This window comes from Hetaerina americana, unplaced genomic scaffold (assembly GCF_022747635.1).
Source record: "Hetaerina americana unplaced genomic scaffold, ioHetAmer1.1.p SCAF_3, whole genome shotgun sequence".
NCBI lineage: Eukaryota > Metazoa > Arthropoda > Insecta > Odonata > Calopterygidae > Hetaerina > Hetaerina americana.
In genome coordinates, this window is record NW_027286874.1 from 37,481,504 (window position 1) to 37,503,311 (window position 21,808).

Genomic DNA, 21,808 nt, shown 5'->3' on the forward strand with positions numbered 1-21,808 from the left:
TACTGACTCAGAAAGTATACTTGAACTCAAGTTTAAGAAATCTAAATATCCAAGTAGCCTCTCGTCCACAAATCTTAACATAAATAATGACGACGACTTTTTACTGTTAAGTTCTCACTTGCATGTAATGTTATTTCATACGCCTTCGGTTTGATGCTGTAAGCTTGAATTATGCTGGCTATCTGTGATTCACCACTGCAATTATGAGAATGTTCAGATACACTGCCTATTATTCCATAGGAAGTGTCTCTGGTCAAAGGAGGAGCATATCTAGAAAGCACCTTTGATCTTCAGACGCATTAGGGCGTAAACATAGAAATGAAGGAACAGACTAATGCATGACAAACACTCAGAGGTCTCCTAATTGTTTGCAGGGAAGCTAAGTGAATATCAGAAGCCAAGTCGCCACGAATAACCAGCCTTAGCGAACCTTTCTAAACTCCGAAAAATGCTCGGGCTTATTAGTTTAGCGTTAAACAAGAAAATGAAATGAGTTTATGGGATGCCTATACTAAAAATGTTGAATAAAATGATATAAATACGTGTTTCCTTATTTGCCATTGTGTGAATTGCCTCATGAAGATAATCTTCAATTACACGTCAATTTACTCGAAAATATTTAAGTGAAAAAGAGTGGTGACCGGCAAAATGTGTCATACTAAGATCTGGAAGCTGCTATAACATAACTCTTGGAAAACCTGAAGCATCTGCTGTTTCTTGTTCGGCTTTCCCTGAGAAAAGGTTACAGAAGGGGAAATTAGCTGAAGGAAGATATCTAAAAACATTTTAAAGTTTTCCCATAAAGCTACTATTACAATATCTCGGGTGTCCATGCAGAATCCAAAATATTTAGAAGTCACAAGTATCGTACAGTTGCTTAGTGGACATGCCATGAGCAAAACGTGACCCAGAATTTCAGGAATACAATTTTGATAATTACCACCTCTATACATTCGGGTCAACGGATTAAATGTTCAGATATGTGTTTATGAGTAGCGGAGAATCTCCATGTTGACTCCAAGGTCCGCAGGCGCTCCGGAATGCGGGTCGGAGATTCGAGGTTTGGCTACCTTTCCATTAATCCACACTCATCCTACCCCTTCCCATCTAATCCCTCCCTCCTCACCCATCTCCCTCGATCCGATCTTATGCCCCACTCATCCTTCGTCTCAGCTGTTTTCTCCACTCATTCCGCCCTCTCTCCCTCCCTCCCACTCCTCCCTTAACCTCCCGCCCCGTCCTAAATCCTCCACTGCAACGTCCGCCGGACGACTGCCCTATTCTCGCCCTCATTCCGTTATTATTTCCCACATCCGCCACACATCTCTCCCAACCCACAGCATCTTCGTCCCGAATCCTCCCTCCCTCGTACCCCTTGCCATCATACCCACCTCCTCCAGGTCTCCTCTCCTTTTCCCTGACTCCGCACTCGGGTCACCCCTTCGCGGACTCACTCTCTCTCTCGTTCACGCCATCCCCTCCTCCTTTAGGAACCTTTTATGCTCGCGCCCCCAACCAAACCCCTCCCCTAACCCCCGGCTAACGTCGTCTCTCCCTCGCCCCTCGGCTTCCGTCAGGGAAGAAGAGAGTGGGGTAGTGGGGGCATGGGGCGTCCGTTTCCCCGCGCGCCTGCGCCCACGTCTCTCCCCCTCCCCGCAGTCCGGCCCGGCTCCCTTCCCTTCCCACCTTCGTTTCTCCCCGGTCCCGTCCCTCCCTCCCTCCCTCGCCCCCCACCAGGTTCCCGCAAGTCGCTCGGAAACCACCGCTCGCTCGCTCCGCGATATTCCCGAGTTGGACGCGATCCGTGCCGCTTCCCTCCCGACGGCAGAGGCCCCCAAGACGCCAGCTCCGCCACGCGCGCGCGACCCGTCCTCGTTCTCTTCCGCCTCGCGGCTCTCTCTCGCCTCCGGCGCGCGCGGTCTCCTCCTCCGGGGAGTAAACACGTGAGGGGGCCACCACGCGCCCAGTGCCGCGCCCGCCACACACCGCTGCGTCCCGCTAAAAGACGGGGGGAGCGGCGAGACAACTTAACAAGCGCGGGTCGCCCGCAAAGGCGATTCGAGGCAGGCGAAGACATTACGCATCCAAATAGGATATATTTACGTACCCATAAACTCATCCTCCCTCATGTAAAAAGTGATTTTTTTCCTATCTTCTCTTCATCTCGGATCGAAGGATTCCTTCGTATTATTTTCTTCTTTACTCCACCTTCGATTTAAGAGTTCTAAAAGACTTGAATGAGGAATCGGACCCAGTGTCTCATCGGAGTTGGATATGAAGTGGTATTTTCGTGTGGTGTAAACAGCTCTCCGCACTGCCGCTGCCGGTTTTTGAAAAGCAGGATTCCTTCTCCCTTGGTCGAACGAGAATAATGTAAAGGCGTCTGGACAGTCGTGCGGCAGGAAAAAAAAGAAAGACGGGGATAGCTCGAAAGTTCCGCGTCGAAGAGACTTGGCCAAATAAACGTGGTGCGTGCAGAGATTTCGGGATAGGTTAAAGCTGAAGACGACCCATCGATTGTTTAACGGCTCTTCAACCATAACATATTCCCCGTTCCAAGGCCGCACTCGGGGTCTAATCCCAAAACCCCTGAGCAGGTCCTCGCCTCCTCCTCTTCCTCGCGGTCTCCTCCTGCACCTTCCTAATCCCCCGCCCACCCTTCGATGCCCACAACACGCCCCACTCACACCATTCCCCGTTCGGAACCACCCAAAATCCGCGAGAATCATCCCTCAGACTTGGGCCGTAACGCCTCCCTCCACTTCGCATATAACCGCTTTTAAGTCCCAACAATATCTTTCCCGGCTCACGTTTCCTGCAAACCATAAATCCGCTTGCGACCGCCGTAATCACCTCTTCCCCTTTCATTACCGACACTCGCTCGCAAATTTTATTATCCTCCGCGGACGTCGCTCCATATCTCTTCGACGGTCGTCTCAACTCCCTCGAGGTGACAAACCCTCTATTCTTCCTCCCCACCTCCGCATCCCCCATCACTCTCGCACTCCCTCCCCCCATTCTTTCTTGCACGAAATAAGAGAAACTACCTCCGACACCCTCTCCGGATTTTTCTGAAAATCTCTTTGACTCCTTCTCACGGTCACACACTCTTAGCCATCTCCCCTCCCATTCCATCTCTTTCTTCTCTCTTCCATTGCATCAATTTCTTCGCCAAAACATCGAATATCGCTATCCTGAATTTACCTATCTTTTCTGCGATACTCGTAATTCTTTCCGTTTCAACTTTTTTGAGCAGGAGTCGGGCTCTCTCTTCCCGCTCTCTCTCCATCCTTGATTGTAACTCTTCCCCCATTTCATCCTTTCCATCAATTTCCATCTTATTATTTTTCTCTCCCACCCGTCCTCCTTTCCCCGCCTCGAAATATCCGTCACTTCAAGTTTCACGTAGGTGTCTCTCGACCTATCTTTTGGACCTTCCTCGCCACTTACGCAAGGGATAGCTTGCTGCTTCTTCCTCCGTTACCTCCCTGGAATACCGCGTTTGTTCCCGGTCCCCATCCGTCTCCTTGCCTGTCCCGCCCTCTCCCCTCCCCCTCTTTTATACATTTCTTGCTGAAGTCTGCTCCGTCCTCCTCAAGACAGTTCCTCCACCCTTTTCAGCCTTGTTGCCCTCACACCCCGCCCCATCCTTCGCCGTCCCGCACTTTTTACCTCCAAGGACCACTCCTCCAGCCTCCCACGATCCCCCGGTATCTCCACCGAAAAGACGCCCACTTTCCCTCATAGTTCATCTCAAACTTGTGAAACACTTCCCTTCCCTATTTCTTCCCTCCCTACCCACTTCTTCCCACCATATCCTCCCACCTCCCCTTCCCCTCGGGAAACTCCTGCCCACACAGCCCTTCCCACACCCCCAACTGCCCGTTTCGCTCCATTTTTTTCCTTCTTTCTCACCCCAGAAAACAAAAGAAGTGTCTCATCACTCAGGGACTTCTTATATTCCTCACTTCCTCCCACTCGCTCCTTTGGTTCCCGCTGCTTGGCGACACACTCACACGTCATCAAACGTTCTCCTCCATCTGTATCATATACTCACTCTTTCTTTTACATTTATTGCCGTCCGCCACTCTTCTCTCAGTGACACCTACTCCTACCGCCAATTTCTTCCATTTCTCCGTGTCTTCTCCACCCGAAATCCTTGGGTTTATGAATTCCCTCCCGCTCTGCTTATCACACGTGTCAACTCAACCATTTTGCTTGTCATATCGCGAAAAAAGCTCTAGTTTTCATTTTTTTTCGCGCACATCAAAACACGCTCGTTCGAGGGTCGCTCGATATCGGGGTTAGTCTTTCCTTCTCCAACCTTTTCTCTGCTCTTATTTTGTTTTCTTCACGTTTTTCTCCCTTTCCCTATTTTCTCTGATCACGTTTACACACCACCGTCTCTCCTTTCTCCAAAACGCCTTCTGCCCAACCTCTTTCTTACTCTTTGTCTCAGTTTCTCTTTGTGTCTTAACTCCGTCACCCTCCCCTGATTCCTATCCATTCCTTTGGTCAAAGTTTGAAAAGTCTCCCTTTTTACCCGCTGTGAGCAACGAATGAAGCGCAGATTTAGCCAGCGTCTCCATTTCTACAGCCCAGCCGTAAAAGAAGTGGAGTGATGTAGCAATAAAGACCCCCAACTCCCGCTTCCATAGATCCTGCGAACCCCTATACCGCAGTCCTTTTATGTGGAAATGCCGTAAAACATAATTTCAAGACCCCTTCTTCCTGTTTTTCATCGTTTTTTGATGATCGACTCCGGCACCCTAGTGTTTTCATGCAAAGACGTTTGCTCCGACGGAAGCACTTTGTGAGAAGTGGTGCCGAGAAGGAGTCGGATGAGTTTCTGCATGGGAAGGAAAGAAGCGGTGCTTCTGGTGGCAATCCGTGGATGAATCGAGGGAAAAATAAAAGAAAAACAAACAACAGGGGGTGTAGGGAAGGAGGAGACAGATCTTGGCTTCTCCCTCACCTTACCTCGTTCAAAGGACATTTCCACGCTGCGCAAAGCTATCACTCGACAACTCCGCGGCCAGATTGAATTCAAAGGGAGAGAGGAGGCGGATCCCGATGGCGGCGAAGATTTGTGCGGTGGAGCGAGGCCATTAGACCGCGGATACGGTGAGATACAGCCCACTCAACCCTCTCCCCACCACTCCCGCGCAACCCACGTCAAACCCGCGCGCCCTGACTCTTTAATACCCCACCCATCTGGTGTTCCAGCAATTTAAATACGCCTTTCCTCTCCGAGTAAAATAACACTCCATTTTCGACACCCGCGTCAAAAGTCATCCGTAGTCAGCCGTCTCGTACTCTTCTGCTCGGGGCCTACGAGGGGGAGGAAGTTGAAGGGTGTTGTTGGTGGAGGAGGAGTAGGTAGGGACGAGGGGCGGGTGCTTGGGAGAGTAGTGGGGCCCGGAGGACTTGGAGCTCCGCTGGCCCCTCCAGCCTCCTCCACCGCTCCCTGCCCCTACCCGCACGTATCGCCCCTCCCAACCCCTCACACCGCGTGCGCGATGGACGCGCCACCTGCCGCCGCCCCGACCCATCCTTGTACCGTGTCTCGCACCGAGCTTCCCTCGTGAACCGGGGGAGCGTCGTGTCCCTCGTCCCGTTCCCAGGGGCCGCCGCCGCGCCGAGTTGAGGGCCCTGGGTCGCCGCTACCACCTTCCGACGACCAACTGTCCCTCGACGCGCCGATTACCAGGCTACGCTCCCGGTGTTCGCCGTCCGCGGTGTTGAGCAAGAGCGATTGCCGCCAGCTCGTGGGGCACCCCTCCTCGGTGAGTGTAATTGTGCGTGTGTTTGTGTTTGCGTCGGCTGCCTCATGCTATGGCTTAAAGATGGTGCGTGGGGGTCTCGCGGTCGTTTGGAGTCGAACGGGAGTTTCATCAGATCGTGCTGCGATTAAGTGCGAGGGAAAGAGAGAGGAAGGCGAGTCAACAGGGGTAAAAAGGAAAACTCGAGGGTATTCAAATGACCGCAATGGATATTAGCTGCGAATATTATTGAGGAACCGCCTCACATTATATCATTTCTCTCAATATCCGAATATCTAGCTTCATTCGTCATTCAGTGAATGAGAGAAAAAAAGTTGTGGTTTAGTTACCTATTTAGTCGGTGAACTTATATAATCCATTATCCCTCTCCACACATGCTCACTTTTGTGCAAGAAATCTAGGTAATAGTGTTGATTTTTTATTTATTCAAACGTCAAATGTATGAGATAAGTTTTAGAAGACTAATAGTGATTACTAATATATGCCGTAATTGGTTCGTTCAGTCAATTATTGGTCAAAAAATGCGTCTACTCTGAGCTTTATTTAGTAGTTTTGATATTTTTCTTATTTCAAGCATCTAGCTATATTGCTTCGTCTACAATCTTAATTTTTATGGTATGATCTTGATCGCGCGAGTTTGTTTCTGCAATGTGCATGCATACATATGCACTGCTAAGCACAGAGGTGGACAAATACTGGCATAAAAAAGCATACATTTCCACAGTTACTCTTTTAATGTGGACATTTTCAGAAGCGTTAAATGGCAATGAGAGGTATGGCTAGAGTTGGAAAAAATTATTTGCAGATAAAATTAAAATATGGCCACTAACCGAAAGTTAATAATACATTTCACTATTCACTTTAAGTTTTCTGTCCTTGCTGGGAATTCATGTGAATGCGTATTAAAATACGCAGATAGCAAATTTATGTCGTAATTTAAATTTGTGTCTTACAAGGATTATATGAAAACAAAGGAATTTGACTATAAACAAAGATGACGCCTCATCGGGTGTTGGAACTTCGATCCCTGATTTACTTGTGAAAACTCGATCTGCAGCAGCGTCAACTCGACACTGCGAGGCATGCGCCACTTTTTAAGCAACAAAAACACGTCACACCATATCCCTATCACCGCTAAGCACATAAGAACATCTTTCATCTGATCTTCTGCAGCGCCAATCTTCTTCCAATTTAATTCCTTTCTATATCCAATCTCTTCGCAGCCCATACCTCCCGCTGTAATCTCCCCCTCCGGTCCCGCTTGAATGGTTAATTCCACCCGTCCTCCCCTGAATCTCACTTAATATCCTCTTGCATATTTCGTCGCGGCTCTCAATTCTTATGCTGAGCGTCTTCGACACCACTCCTCCCCCCCCCCGCCCTCTAAACATACTACCCTTTCTTTTTCCACTTCTTTCTTTTGAAACTCTCCTCTATCTCCCTCTCAACTTCGGAAATACTGGAATTCCCATTCGTAAATCCAGTCGTCGGAATTTCAGGAATCAAATCTTAATGTAATATAGGTGACTGAACTCGAGGAATATCTTTGGGCCAAATCGTCTGAAGTAAACGTCAAATATTAGGGTATTAACACAGTGGACTCTGAATATCGATAATGATCCCGCAACTTCAATATTTCTTCGAATACTTAGGCTTTTTTCTCGTCTTCTGATGACGTTTTTGTGTAAATGTTCATCTCAAATTTATTAATGCTCTATTCGTTATTCATTACAAAGCCAGTACTAGCAAGATAACGCAAATAACATTATTTGAACCCATCCGATTTACGGTGGTGATGTTCTCGTACCTTAAACAAATAGTTGACATGTGTAATTAGATATGTATATATTTGCTATAGGTGATCAAATGATATAACTATTAAGATGGTCCCTGAAAACTACTCATGACTAGCCTGGATTTTAAAAGTATTTCCTTACATGTGAAATGTATTTCCCGAATTTATTTCATCATCTCCTCTTACACATTCTCGTATTGTTCAGTTCGTCAATTCCATCCTTCCCTCGTACTGGCTCACCCAACGTTCTCCCCCATATGACTCACGCATTAAAATCTCACTGCTGTCATTAAATCCTCCCTCCATTTTTCCTTTCTCCCACGAATTTTCCTTAAAAGCTTCTTCCTTTCCCCTGCAATCATCCCTTCTTCGTTTGTCTTCCTCTCAATTTTCCCAGTCATAATAACTCCTAAATTTGTAAGATTATTTTCTGACGGGGCGTATTTTTTTATTAGATTTTATCTTCATTGAAAACGTTACGTCATCGTTTTAGGTCAGTTACCCATACAGTTCTAGGAGTTAACAGTTACTTAATTGAAAATATATTCTAGGATATCAACTTTCAGGAATTGCAACCTTAAGGAAACGATCAATTACGTTGGTCACTTACGTTTACCGTTCCAATGTTGCCCTTTTTAATTATTCATATACTAATAACAGATTTTTAGGAATACTTTAAACTAAAATTAAAGACTTGCAGTAAATATTTAAATTTTAAAGCATTTAGCTTTGACCAAGATATTGATTTTATCATCCAAGGTAAATATTACATCGATCAACAATACTCAACATTGTAATTTTATTCGAAAATCAGGGAAATTTCTCAGTCCTGCTAAAGGGATTTAATTTTTGCGCGCTTGTCCGCAGCAAAGACAATGGGATTAAACTTTGATAATCAATTTCATGGAAGTAAATGAGGCTGCTTTGTTTCACACTGTAAATGCAGAAGTCCCATTAGTGCAGCGAAGTAAACTGGATGTTGCAACATGGACAGAAAATCGCTTCCTAAAAATAGAAAACTTAATGCATTTCATGCAAACTTAACTACCATGTTTTCTGTCTTTCAGGTCATGTTTCCGGGGATATACCCTCCACCGATGCACATTGCATTACATTACTAAATTGACTGTAAACCTGTGCCTAATTAAAATAGAGGTATAAATCCAATGATTCGGTAATTGGAAAATAATAGTGTAAAATAGACAGAATTAACCAACTGTTGTCCTGAAATATCTGTGAAAGTGAATTTAATTCAATTGCAATTAGGGTTTTAACGGTATAGTATACAACGTTGCCACTCTATTTCGGGTCAAATTTGTCAGAGAATCGCCCAGAGTGTGACAGGAATTCAATCATGATTTTATAGGGGTTTTTGCATTTAAACCATATCCAACGATGGCTAGCGAAGCTAAATATTCTTGGACTCAAGCCTCATACTTCGCAATTTTGGAAATTTTCGAATATTTTAGTAAAATTCAGACTCTGGGAAAGAATGAAGCAAGTTATTTTTACTCAAATTCTAGTCATCATTAAGGGGAATACGTACGTGGGGAAACGATTATTTTAGGTTCATTTGAATCAGTTCAAGGGATTATTCTCTCATTTCATTATTTAATTTATAACCTCGGTGTACATAAGTGAATTTGAATGTCCCATTTGATTATAAAAGCTCTTGTATTACACTTGGTTTTTCAAACTTAAGATGTTTGCTCAATTATTTTCTTTCTGTTAATCTTTCCGCCCTGGGTTTTATTAAATGGGCAATATTTTTAACGTTCCTGGAAAATTTGCTTTGAACTTTAGTTTGCATTAAACTCGATCATCATATGAACCTTAAATATACGTATTACATGTTGCATATCTAATCTGAAATGTTGCATGACCTTTATCTTTTGATCACACTTCATTTCAATTGTAAATGTTCTTTAGTATCATTACAAATATTTATTCCTAAGGAGTAGGTATATGGTGCCTTCTTATTGATGTCTAAGTTATGGCTTACAAATATTCTTCAAAATTACTAATCAGTTGTCTCACTTTGTTCTCGTTTTAGTATTACAATGCTTCTGAGGGGATTTATACCCAAGTGGAACATTGCCATACTTTACATTATTAGTACCTAAGATAGATATGACATATTGAACGCATAAAAATATCATCTGATAAATTCATCACGTAGACGGTGACTTTTCCCGTGCTGACACTCTTCGCATCCTCCTTCATAAAATGATTCTTCAGCACTCTCCCTATTCCTTTCCTTATTTTGATTTAAAAGGTTGCATTTTGATCCGAACGGTCATCACCGAACACTATTTCCATTGAATTTTGTCAATGTCGTTTCAGAGTTTCAGAAACTTTTCATCTAGGAGGAAATCCGCTTCTTCAACAAAGGGGCAAATTCTCTGTTGACATGTCTGAGCCAGTTACAAGATAGAGACTTCCGTGGTTATGAATGAATCATCTAATTAAAAAAGCTATTCATGTCTAAATAACGCGGTATGCAAACACTATCTTGTGGAAGCCACCACAAAAACCCTTCGCTCTTATGGACGTCCATTCACATCTGCGACTCCAGTTTGTTTTTGTTCCATTATGCGGAAGGGATGAGGGCTATTGATGTAACCAAAGTGACGGTTCTCTTTTGATTACATCTCACCTCTCTGACTTCAAACGAAAACAAGGTGGCCTCTGCAGCATAATCGTGATGTTGTTATCAGAAAACACTCAGTCTTACATTTCTAGTGCCTAAAATAGCTGAATTCCGCAGTTAAAAACGATATGAGCCAATGCCGCAAGATTTATTTGAAATTAAGTAAGAAACTCATCTGCATATTATAATATTTATATTCCCTTGAACTAAATTCTTCCCTCGCAACAAGTAACCTGCCTTTCTTTATCTAACGCTTCGTAACCGTTATGATCCGTTCAGTACCAACATTAGGCCGTTTTCTGTGGTGGTTGTTAACGTATATTTATCATGATATGTAAATATTTTGAAGCTTGTCCAACAAATACATTGAAATAAAAGAGTAGTGAAATTATTGGTTTAAGTTTTAGTGTGATGGCGTTACTCGTAATCTGACCGTCAATAATTCGTTTAAAACGTCTTTTATTATTTTTGCTTAGCCCCAATGTCAGCCTGGTAAAGTTCTCGCCTTTTGACTCGGAGTTTTAGGGCTCGATTCCCTCATAAGTGGGTTTCTCTCCATCGCTGGCTATGTTGTTTCTGATTGTCCTACCTGTTATAAAATCCTGCGTTAAAGCGCGAAAGTGGCTGTTTTCAAATTAATGACATTTAAGTAAATAAAGAGATGACAATGATTTTTATTAATTCGTAACGAATATGAAAACGCCGAATCAACTTTAGGAATCTTGAGCTTATTAAGCCTTGGAATGATTTTTAAGCTGAATTGTAAACATTAAAAGATATTTTCAAACGTCAAGCAAAGATAGGTATCTGTTATTACCATTAAAGTTATTCATGATCCTGACAAAATAAATATTTGTGCGTGAAATGTGAACTTAAATATACCCTTGCGAGTGTAGATGAAGGGAAAGAAGTGGATTATTTGAACTGTAGGTAATCAATATTGCACTCGTATACCCTACGATATTGAACTTGTTCATTCATTCAGAGAGCATGGATATGGTAGAAATGAATAACACGTATTGACCGCATATATATATTCTACTTGATTTCCTGTGAAGTTTTTCAAAATTTTATTATTTTTCTAATCCGATCTGATAATAATAATTTTAGTGTGATCAAAAAAAAAGGTGAAAGCTGCAGGAAATTGTATTTCTGTTCAGACGTATCGCATCTGTTGTATCTGAAAATACTGAAATTCTCCAAAAAACGTTCTTCGTTTTTTGTGTGTTATTTTCCCCCCAGAACCTCAGTCATTTTATCTCTTTGAAATAACATAATATAAAAGGGAATAATAATACCTCACATCGATCGCTTATACTTCCCTATGGATCCAGTTTCAAATTTAAAAGGATTTTTTCATGCCCGACCTCCATCCCTCCCCCCACAGTAGCATCATCTGTGACTACGTTCACACGAACCCACCATGCATAAATCTTTGGTACAATTCAACTGCTCTCAATAGATTTCCGTCCATTCAGGAACGTAGAGATCCATGTCATAGTTGTAATGTGAATTACAGTACGCATCTTTGTCCAGTAATTGTAAAAAATATTCTATGACAGTAAAATTTCCTATGAATGAACTCGTTGCCGTTGACTCGTATAAATCACTGAATTTTTGCTTAACGTATTGTAAAATCTAAAATATCGAAATACAAATGTTAAACTACATTTTTAAGGTTGCCGACGCTTATCCAAATATTTTATTTCGAAAAAATCTGATTCTGAGATCGTGGTGTAGTTAAAACTAATTATCCAAAGGCAAGTACGAATAAAGCACATCTAAGGGTAAGACGATACCGGAATGACATAACCAAGTTAAATGTATGTGAGTTGAAATAAAATCCAATCTTATAAACTCTTATAACTTTAATCAGAGTTCTGTTTCTAAAAGGGGAGGCGCTGGGACATCGTAACGAGGTTGCTGCTCTTTCCCGGACAGCTCGTTTGGCGATTGCGTGGAAACACAACATTAAAAATTGAAAACCGATCACACTCGCCTTCGGGCACTCAGCTCGGAGGCACTCTTTCGATGACTCTAATGTGGAAATTTCATAACCAATTTCCGATAACACTTATTCAAAAAATCAGGCTATGGAGACTTTCTAGCTTTATGTAAAATGCAAGTATTTTCTTTTTCGTCGAACATGAAGAAAATTGCTGTTTAGTGTCATCTTCAGAATGTGAATTTCGTTTTCAAATTAATACATCACCTCACTCGATATTTTACGTAGTTATCGAGTTGTCTGCATAGTCTTTGGGATGATTTTTTCTGAAAATAGCGCATGTGGCAGCGTGGCAATAAAATATATTCCCATATTCTTTTCCCGTGAAATTTATACAGTTATCTTAGAATCTAAACGCGATGACATCTTGACTATACTTATGGCTTAAGATAATTCGTATTGCGAAGTAGTGCTGTCATTTAACGGATATTGGAATTTAGTATTGTTCAAATACTAATCTGTAACAGTCCAAAGTGATTCTCTTCGCTTGAATACAAGATATCTCTACTATTTATGTGGATTGATGTACCATTTCTTATTTACTTCGTGAGAACCTATCCACCTGTGATTGGTTTTTTACGCAAAACTAAATGTAACATTGCTGAAAATATTTTGCGTAATAGGGGTTTATTGACAAAAACTAGGGCATAATATAATAAAGACACTATTTCTTAAATAGGTTAATCCGAATTCTAAGTTGATATCCTCTTCAGCAAATTTAATTGAGTGCATGGCTTCACCATTTTTGGGGAAGGTAGTATAATTTTTTGCCCTAATTATCCTTAGAGCGTCATTATATCAGAATTATATTAATTATAAGTACCCAGGTAAATTATTATTCTCTCGGAGATGGATCAATTCATCTCAGTGAGCACTTAAACCACCAATTTTTTCGTCTCTCCGTTGCAGTATTTCATTCCATCACATGGTGAATTCCCCACGGAAGTGAAGAGGTTCATAAAATTTCCAACCACACCTTCCCGTGCATCGGTTACGCGGTGGGGAGGGGGGTGGGTGGAATATTCAATTGCTAAAGTGGAGTCTAACTGAAGCTTTCGTTTAAGCAAGAATTTAAAAAAATAGTAATCAATTGATGCATCAATTATTAAAAATAATCGATCGCTGCACGATTAATTATGTAAGAAATAATCGACTGTTTTCGACGTAACGCTGCAATGTCTAAGTTTTAATTATTACTTTAATCTGGCTACTGTAGATGATAATTGAATTCGTTAATTTTGCGGGTAGATTTTCGTTTAATTCTCAGGCTAAAGTGGTGTTTTTAGTTAAAACAATTATAACGGAATAAAACTAAAATATAAGTTATAACGTCATTATATCAGCATCCTCTCTCCCACGTGTGAATATGGCGAATTTTTCCTATTTCACCTGTGTCACGTGTCCAGGTGGCGTATGGTTAGATCGTGACACAATTCTATGAGTGGTAAATGAAATGCCAACAACGTCTGAGCATCTCATTAAGACTAGGCACATCTCTGGAGAAAACCTCTTTCTCTCCACGAAGAGATCCAAAAGGTGAAGAAAGAAATCGAAATCAATTTTGAAGAAAATTAATGGTTTATTTGGTCTATTTGCTCGTCAAAGTTAATCAATTAATCTTGATCGAGTCGGATTACACAAAATTTATTAATTTTACGCTCCTTTGTCATAAATGCAAGATGAATAAATTTTCCCAACTTGACTTCAAAAGGGTTTCTGCTAGTGAATATAGACGGTTACCGTCGTCCTACATTTTTTATTGCAGAAATGAACCAAAAGTGTAAATTATCAAGACAAGTAACAGATTAATAAACCTCCTTCGATAAATTTATCTCAAATATCAAATTAATTCCCATTGTATGTGAAAAGCTAAACTAAAGGTTTTCCCTAGCCGCTGTGAAATGTACTTAAGTTTCAGGTGACCTTTTTGTGAACAGTTGAGGGGTGAAGCAGAAGGTGACTTAAAGCACTAAAACGTTTCCCATTGTTAATATCAGCTCTTTTGCGCAGTTTTGACACTTAACTGCACTTAGGATTGAGTGTTACCCAATATGGGCGACACGATTTACAGTCGTCAGAATGATCAACGAAATTTACATGGCCCCTCAGGAGACCATTTGTAGCACTAAAGATTTGGCCCTAAATCTTTATGTCTCGAGTCCCACGTCTCCCAAGAGTGCAGTTAAAGGCAAAATTACTTTCCCGAGCAATGCTCACGGTGACGTTTGCGTGCACCACCAACTTCTTGAAGGGGTGATCAGTACACATTGAATGGACGTGGTGGATAGGTAGTATTATTTATTGCGTCATTCATGTTTTTCCACCTTATCGCTGGCCTTGAATACTTAATGTACGTGGAACATTGAGAAGTTGGATTTTTGAGTTTATTTTGTTCGTGTACAATGGCGTAATACATCGTCACATTTCACTGTGTGTAATCATTGCTTTTTTTTCTGTTAGCACTGCCGGCAGTAATCCGATGGAACCAATTCATTCTCTAATTTACTCTCGTTATGCTTGATCAAAGGAAATTAGTAATTATGTCTCGTTCATCCAAACTTTTTTGTTTCATCGTACTAGGTTCTTATTTTTCTTGTGTAATGGAATATTACACAACCGCTTTCAATTTAAAATTAGAAAACAAATTATTAGGGGTGAGAAAAAATAAATGAATAGCTGAATGTTAAAGGAAGGGAGGGGAATAATAAAAAGGAGGGAATTAATAATATTCGAGTAAAATAGTCATGTGACGTTGGTAGGGCAATTTCGATGACATTTTTGTTGAAATGAAAGAGCCTACTCTTTTCATGTGATTTTCCGAACTCCGTTTAAATCTGCATACACTCTGATATTTTTTCACCCAACTGTTGAGAAAATTTGCGCCCTTTCGTCGTACTCATAAAATTTCATCCCTTTCAATGGCTTTGTTCATTTAAGCGTATTGAATAAAACAAACTCCCTATTAAGAAAATTAAAGTGCTAGCTTTGGATAGTGATGATTGAAATAACCTGAGCGTATTTGCGAAACTAATCTCTTCTTAAAGGAGCGTGGGCTAAGAGTATTTCTATGAATTTTACAGAGATAATTATTGTACGGAGTCGGTAATTAGGCTCTCGTATGATGAGTTATTTCTCAGATAAGACATCGAAATAATAAAGACCCAATCGTCACCTGGCCGCGCTTCTCCCGCCTCGACTGTTCTGAATGACTCTACGGCAAAAACACGACCGAAAAATAAAAGCCGTTACGCTAGAGTTTTTTTTCCGTTTTTCCTAATCCTGTTCATTTATTTGCGTGCTTACGATTGGCGTGTCCATAGCAGACATTCGCAGTTAAATGTCTCTCTATTACTCAAACAATGAAGTGTGTCTAATTACGTACTTTGGTTAATCTGCCCCTTAAATAATTTGGATGAACTAATGAAATAAATTTCTTTCTCTCAATAATTATGTGCATTCAAGATAATTGGTTTATTTAGTATGCCAGATATGAAATATATCGTTTAAACCTTAGTTATTTCAAATATTTTTGTAAAAATAAGTGTCTATTGATAAAAAAGATCTAACAGGCACACGTGAAATATTTATATTTTGAAAACCCAAGTTAATTTCCAAGGAATCAGAACCGGCTAAAAAATCGGTTTAGTAAGCTTGAAGGAAATGAAGTCTGCTGAATCCGTATATAGCGTTAGCTAATATCTGCCAAGGTATTCAACATAAAATGTACAATGTACTTACATTAAGATACTCAATACTCTATCTTGGCATTTTCCATTTTCCACTTAATACGGTGAACGAGGCATTTTCAGCCATAAATATATTTCTTCTACATGCGAGCTAAAATTGAGTTCTTACTTTTAAGAAATGGATATTTATGAAAGTAGATCCATTTACTAAATTATTACAGTTTAAGACAATGGTACAAGTAAATGGTCGGTCAAAAGAGCATGCCCCGGCGAATGAAGGACAAAAAATGGCCGTGCATAACATCAATAATAACTTGCTCTGCTCTCGATATGACTTGTAATTTTCCCGAAGCAATTTTACGTCGGCCATTAACTTCACAAATATATTTTCCTCTCTCATTGATTGGGTTCGGAAATTCATTTATGATAATTTGGCTTTCTGGAAATGCAATTTTAAATTGCTCCACACTAAGCGCAACTAGAAAGCTACCTCATCACTTTACACATTCTTTAAGATTGCTAGGTCCATACCCGCTCCTTCATGTAAATTGAAAGCCGACCAGGCCATTTTCCTATTTTTTAACCTTTCAGTACAATAATGTATGTATAGATAGCGCTAGAAAGCAAAAAGCAAAACACAGAAACACACGAGAGAGAAAAGAAAGTCACACGTTTTCGAAATTTCAGCGGCCAAACCACCTTTCTCAGGGATAGAAGGGATAGAAGGAAGAAACTGAGAAGAGGGTTTCAACAGAAGGAAACGGGGACGCGAGGTGGAAGGGGAATGTGGGGAATGATTTGCGAGAGGAAGGGTTAGGATGAGAATTGAATGGAAGAAGAGGAAGAAGTGTGGGAATAATATGGAAGGTTATGGGAGTGGAGGCGTGATGAAAATATCTGAAGATTGAGGTAATAATAATATTTAGGGGTGGGGTGTGGTTTACCTGGCTCCTGATTACTGGAATGAATGTGTGTGTGTATATATACATATATATACTCCTGGTTCATTATCTATATATTTGTGTGCGTGTACATATATATATATATATATATTTATATGTGTATATATATATATATATATATATATATATATATATATATATATATATATATATTTATATGTGTGTGTATATATATATATATATATGTGTGTATATATATATATATATATATATATATATAATATATATATATATATATATATATATATATATATATATAATATATATACTACACTTATTTTAAGTCGTCAGGATATGAATATGCTAGTGAAAACAAATAAATCAAAATCTATGAGTAAAACAGCCACCAAATACATCAATTTTTTACCGCTACTCTTTGCAAAACCTACCGTACACTATTTGGTTTTATATGCCTGTTCATGCATCATCAGTACGGCTTGGTACTTGATGCTTGTGCTGCTTAGATTATTCGGCTCGTTAAAAGCGGATAATTTTTTTCGCTTGATTTCCTCGGAAGTTCTTGCTAGTGCTTGCATACGGGCGAATTTGTAGATTTAAAAAAAGAATCGTCTATTCGCAGTCTGGCCATAGCGCTGGAAAAAAATCTTGTTGGTCCAAATTTGTATTTCCAAAGGAACCAGCCGTTCACATTTTATCCGTAGCTTACATAATAAATGTATGACAGGGCCTAATAAACGCTTCATAGTCAGTGAGCCCAAAGTCTTTTTATACAATATTCTGAGAAGCGTTTCTTAGATTTTTATAAGTTCTCCATTTCCTTTGTTTTTATTATAAACTGTTTTATTCTTCATTTAAAATGAGGAAAAATCAAAATATTACTTCAAGTGAACTTGTCAGTACAAAAATGCATTTATTAAAGAATAAAGAATTTTTCTATATTATACCCTTTTCTGCATGTAAGTCAAAATATTAGAGAATTTTGCTTCATGTAGACGTATACATGGTTTTGAGTTACAATAAACTACATACATTCATTCACACCAATGATGGCAGAAAACTCGGATTTACTCGGGGAGATTGGTTTATTAAATTAGAGTGTTGTTTCAATGGATTATTTTCCGTGAGTGGGTAGATTTATAACGACCCCTGGTCGTTCCTAGAATTTTTATTTTCCTATCCCTTTAAAATGATAGAAAATACCTCCCTTGTACAAATTTCTTCTTGTCCGGGAGAGGCATTCCGTGAGATCTTCGGCTCCTCATTATCTCTGTCTCCCTCTTGGCGAGTAAATGAGCGTATTTTGAAATGCTCTTCCTTAACCAGGCAAGAAATATTTCTTAAACTCATCCCTAACATCTCATAATATCTCATCCTTCAACTTCCCCAGTCTTCTCCGAATACAGTCCACCGATTTCCGTAATTCAACTTCGCTATCCTATTACTTTCTGCTCGTTCTTCTTCTTTACAACTTATCATATTTTTTCATCCTCTCATCTACGTATTGAAATATCCTTCAATACGAACTCACCCTGCTTTTTTACGACCCACTTATCTTAACCAAACAACATTACTCGTACATTCCATTTTAAAATACTGGCCAATAGTATTGGAATTTCCGTCCTGAGAGTCCAGAACATCGGTTGCCTTCGTTTTGAAAGCATTTCTTCTGCCACTAATTTTTTACTTTATTTTCTTGTGTTAAAATTGTTATCTCTAAATTATGTTGATTGCTGATGGCACTATAGTTTCCTCCACTGATCTAAGTGTCCATGGGTGCAAATCTTGATGATATATGCGGTCACTCTCAGCTAACCAATCTTTGTGATATTATAGGAAGCCAAGTCACTTAGGAAAACCGCAAGCGGCACAGGACATTGGCCAGATGTGTAAATTTCACAAGTTTGGTTTTCTAGCTCGTGGTGAGCATTTCTCACGCCTATTAAACCAATATAAGTTGATAGATTACTGTGGTTGAATACGAGGTGGGAATAAAATACGCCATCCACTCTGATTGATGATTTTCCTTTGATATATAGCATACCTTTTTGGCTTCTTGACAATATCCTTAGTTACATGTCATTTTAATTAAATTCATCTCATGTTTATATTGGAAGTAATATTATATATATATATATATATATATATATATATATATATATATATATATATATATATATATATATATCCTTTTCTGTAAACCTCTATATATTTGGTTTACTATATGCCAGTTGAAAATAATAACTTTTGTTGGTTGGCTATGCTCATTATTAGTAAACGCAAATCAGCTCGCTGTCTCCTTTAACCCCTATCCTTAGCTCTTATTATGCTTCTCCTTCCATTTCCCATGCTTAAGTTAAAAGTCAAATTCGATCACCGCCAATTTATTTCCCCATTTACACACCCTGATTCTCCGTCCTCTACGTATAGTCATGAATTTTCATTTAAAATTGCAGAAATATTATTGTTTATGTTTTTCATATAACTTTACGGGAAGTTAATTACATATGACGTGTTACAATAAAATACGATCTGAAATGTTCCCCTTTAATATACATGGGATCAACATTACCCATATTAACTAAATACAAAATGCACACTCAGGCTAATGTCAAGTGTTATGATAGTAAAACCAGGTTTCCCAAAGGCTTCAGGGGTTTGAATGACCGATATCAATGAGTTTACTTTCCAAAGTTGATATTTGAAATAATATAACAAATTTACTAAAAAATAAAATCTTCAATGAAATTTTAATTAACCATTTTCAAATCATTGAATTGTGAAATAACTCTATTTGGCTTTTACATACTGGATTCTAGTATAAAGTAAGTTCAAAAATTACGAGGGTCATCCGGAAAGTAGTACCCGTTCGTGCCGCATGAAGTGCTGACGACGCGAGTAGCCGCTGGACGAGGTCAGATAGCTTCAGTGGCTTGTCTGCCTTCTCTGAGCCAAGTTGCGTGACGCTAGCATTGCCTGTGTTGTTTCTGTGATTGTTTACAATGTTTAAAAAAATTGAGAACGCCGCCAGTTGTGAAGTGAGGGCAGTGATTAAATTCCTCAATGCAAGAAACGTTCGCCCATGTGATATTCATCGCCAATTAAAGGAGGTGTATGGAGACAATGTAATGGACGAGTCGTCTGTTCGGCGGTGGTGTCGCAACTTCAACATGGGGAGGGGGAACAAACACGACGATGAGCGTTCGGGGAGACCGTCTGTCATTACAGACCAACTGGTGAGCTCAGTTGACGAATTCGTGAGGAACGATCGGCGCGTCACAATTGATGACATCTGTGAGCATTTTCCCAATGTTTCTCGAACAATTGTTCATGAAATTGTTAAACACCATCTGCATTATGCAAAAATTTGTGCAAGATGGGTCCCTCGCGTATCTCAATGAGCTGGCGGCGAAGGACTATGCAGCAGGAATACAGAAACTTGTCACACGTTATGACAAATGCCTTAATTTGCTTGGAGATTATGTTGAGAAGTAGTTTAAAGTATCCTCTTTCAAATAAAATTTTTTATGTTTGTTAATATTTACTTTTGCGTCTTTATTTCACGAACGGGTACTACTTTCCGGATGACCCTCGTAGCAATTTAAAATAATATTTAACAATTTTACAATTTTTGGCATGGTTAATCTTTCATGTTCACCATAACCTGTGAAATATTACCTTTTTTTGAAGCCGTAAGTCACGTGATTGGACCACACATAGAATAATAATCTTGAATGATTTTTACCTTTCTTATAACAGCTATTTTGGAATTTACTATTCTAAGAGCGTTCTCATTTATACTCCAACAATAGATTTATTCTTCCAGTTCCCTCGCATACTTTGTGGATTCTGAGAAAAATATTCTGAGAAAAGCCTTTTTATTATCTCCGTAATTAACGAAAGCATCCAAATTTTTGCATCCCTTTATGCCAGTGTGGTCATTATTGTTATGGTATCACTGGTTTTTTTCGTCCTGAAATTAGTTATAACCTGCAGTTATGACTTGCCTACGTAATCGCTTACTCAGTAATCTTATTTCCAGATTTTTATCCTTATAATTAAATTGAACTCCTGAGAATTAAGCATTGTAATGATTTTACTGTTCTCACTATCTACTTCTCTTTTTTTGAAAGGAGTTAAAACTGACCTGGGATCAAGTTACATATTTTTCTCATAAATCCTATGACATAAGCCAAAAACATTGCGTCCTCTCATACCTTATTGTTGAGTAAATTGGAGGAAATTTTACGGAGTTTTACCTTTCGTCGGCTTTAATATGATTTTGTTCAAGTATTTTATGCACATGGTACTTAATATAAATATAAAAATAAGGCGTAAAATATCATTCAAAGGAACTTGCTTTCTGTTGTATTATATTTTTTTAAATCCAGTAGATTGTAAATTGTACAATGCTCTATACTAAACTATTTGTGTAAAGATCCATTGTGTCTTGTTCCCGGTTAATACAGTTCCACATTGTTGCCATTCAATTGCCAATGCAATTCATTTTACGGAAGACTAGCCTCCCTGTATTATTCGTGATGATAAAAAACAAAAGAAAATATGATAAGTTGAATAGCAAGAAAAACACGAAATAAAGAGCTCAACGGACGTTCTAAATTGAATGAAAAAATCTGCAGTGAGCATAGAAATTCAAAATGAATATTTTTACATCCTTTAAACTGATAATTGTTCAATATTTAAATTGCAATTGATGAAGAATATCCTGATTTTTTTTATAATAATGAAACTAATTAGATTGATAAAGAAGTATATTCTTATTATTATTAAAACGCACACGTGCAGTTGGGCAATGTCAGGTGGCATACAGGTCCCAAGTATTACCATCAAACTTGCCTTGGAAAAATAAGATGACAACGCAAATCCAATCAATATCGCAAAAGATAATGAGTAAAATCAGTCAGAAAAAAATATAATCTTAAATGGAACATCAAGACACCAATCTCTA

General features: G+C 39.5%; 1 protein-coding gene across 2 annotated transcripts in view; it reads left to right on the forward strand.

Annotated features, from left to right (window-relative positions):
• The first annotated feature begins 1,965 nt into the window (after nucleotides 1-1,965).
• The window catches only part of LOC139690214 (uncharacterized), a 585,696-nt gene continuing 565,853 nt past the window's right edge, over nucleotides 1,966-21,808 (forward strand). Inside the window, exon 1 of one of the 2 annotated variants that reach the window (XM_071587514.1) lies at nucleotides 1,966-5,124. The gene's annotated coding sequence lies outside the window, so the exon portion shown is untranslated. Of the gene's footprint in view, nucleotides 5,125-5,596; nucleotides 5,787-21,808 lie in introns of those variants that run through there. The other variant, XM_071587513.1, reaches the window with a different exon arrangement.